Consider the following 2,441-nt stretch of genomic DNA (forward strand, 5'->3'; position numbering starts at 1 on the left):
AGGCAGCCCCTGCACGGGCAGCAGGGCCCACCCAGGCAGCTCAAACACCTCTTACCTTTGGTCGCAGCTGCAGGTTTGCAACCCCCACCTCCTCCCAGTCCCCTCCCCACCCCAAGCATCTCTCATGCCAGAGAAACTGAGGAGCTTTTAACAAATGTGAATGGTTCCAGGAACCACACAGGAAGTGGTGCCGAGGGCAGCCAGGGCGCCCAGCGGCGCCCGCCCTGGCCCCATGTACATAGTGTACATAATACAGTACGTGTATTTTTAAAGTGATCATATTTATGTTAATAGAACCAGATGAAGTCTATATATAGAGATCTATATCTATTCTGAGAGATGCAGGGCTCTGATAGCATCAGGCTGCAGGACGGAGAGCTGAGACAGGCTGCTCCTGCCCAAAAGGGGCCCGTCCGTCGCGCTGAATGCTCGGAACGGTGGTGGGGGTGACAGCCTTCCCAGCCACCAGCAGCCCCTTGGAAAGGGCCAGGTCGCAGGTTCATTGTCTTTTCAATTTAGCTTCTTAAGAGTTTTCAGGGAAAAGAAGTCACAGACTTTTCTGAACTTGTTTCACAGCAGATCTGAGCTTCCACTTGAAGTGCAGCCTGCCAAGAGTCACCCTCTCCCAGCAGCGCTGCTGGCTCTGAACCAGCCTGGCCCCAAGTGGCCATGCGTTGTCCCCTGGCCTGAGCTGAGCCCCCTGTGCTGGAGCACTGGCCTCCTTGCCCTCCACCCAGAACTGCTCCCCACACCCTGGCAGTCCCCAGCCAGTGCAGGGAGAGCAGCTGGCCCAGCAGCTGCTGTCAGGGCTGGCCCCGGTGTCCAGCCCCTGCCTGCCCATCCTTCTGCTCCTGCCTTGCTGGCAGCAGGAACCTCCCTCTGCACAGGGTAACTCCAGGCCCTGCTCCCTCTGCAGAGCTCCTCTGCTTCTCCAGGTCCAGGCCAAAGCGATTTGGGGCTGCTTGCATAAAAAGCAGTGAGGTTTTTTATGTTGTAGGTTTTTTTTCTTTGGTGTTTTTGGCACTTTTTTTTTTTTTCCTTTAAGGTACTACTTAGACACACTCCCAGACCAAAAACCAAGCCCCAGGTGCACATCTGTGCCTGCTCATACCTTGCTCCCACATTTCCATCACTCCCAAAGTGCCTCCCTTCTCTCCAGCAGCTGCCCCAGCCACAGCCAGACTTCCACAGCAGCTCAGCAATCTGCACAGCTGCAGTGGTCTGTGTTGGAGGCTCTGGTGTGGAAACAAGTCCCAAGGGCATGGGGAGCTCAGTGTTTACAGGAGGTGACTGTCAGGGGAAGCTGAGACCTGTTTTCAGTGCAGGAGCTCCAGGCTGAGAAACTGTGCAGCACTCTGTTCCTGCTGCTGCCTCAGCCGCTCGGGAGCTGTTGAAAGAGCTGGCAGGCGTCTGCAAGGAAAAAGTTCCCTTACATTTGAGAAGGGCAGCCCACAGGAACTTTTGCTGGTGTCTAGCTGCTCTGCCCTTTGGAGCTTGCCCTGCACCACGACACACATACTCGTGCTGTTTCTACTCTCCCAGAATCACCTGAGACACCTCTGCAGCAATGGAGGAGGAATGTACAGCCACCTGTCCACTCCTCCCAAGTTTTAGCACCACCTTTGTTGGGCCTACAGTGCTTGCCATCTACTCTGCCTCAGCAGATGCCACCCGCTCCCTGGCATCAGCCTCCAATTGCAGCATGGCTGTCACCCTGCCAGGCTCGCAGCAGCCAGCCTGGTGCCCCAGTGCAGGGGCAGGGCAGCACAGCAGCTTCTGCCCGTGGCAGCATCAGGGCAAAGGGCTCCTCTGCCACCGTAGGGTGGCTGGGAATGACATCCATTCCCTGCGGAGCAGTGGGCCAGAGCATGCTTCTCCATGGAGGGGTTTGCTCCATCACCTCCCCAGCTTCTCCAGTGGGTCACACCCCCCTCCCCCCAGCACCGCTTCACTCCCCATGGCAGAGCTGCAGTCTCAGCTTCCACAGGGAGCAGGAAGGCGAGCTCGTCTCATCTCCATCACTGAAATCAGGCGTTCCCCCTTCCTCATCCTCCAGCAAGAGCAGGGGCACAACTCCAGACAGAGCTAGGGCTGGCCCAAAACCAGGCAAAATTTGACTGTAGCAAGAAAGGTGCTGGTTTCCGCAGCAAGTTCTCACTGGCCATTGGCTGGAGGGGGCCAGTTTTGGCAGACAGCACTGCATGTTAGTTTACACACCCAGCCCTGCACGTTTGGCCTCCGTGAGTGTTCGGTTTCCCCATGGAGCACCCTTCTGCTGTTCCACCTTGGTGAAGACAGTGTCCTCCTCTAGGTAGACATGCAAGTACCTCCTTGGCACATGTGCAGACACATTTCGGTTTTTGTTCCAGACAGGAAGGTCTTGACCCCCAAGTTTGGTCCCCAGGCAGGCTGCCCTGGGAGCAGCAGGACAGCAGCAGCCG

Source organism: Chaetura pelagica, unplaced genomic scaffold, assembly GCF_000747805.2.
Source record: "Chaetura pelagica isolate M959 unplaced genomic scaffold, ChaPel_1.0 scaffold493, whole genome shotgun sequence".
Taxonomy (NCBI): domain Eukaryota; kingdom Metazoa; phylum Chordata; class Aves; order Apodiformes; family Apodidae; genus Chaetura; species Chaetura pelagica.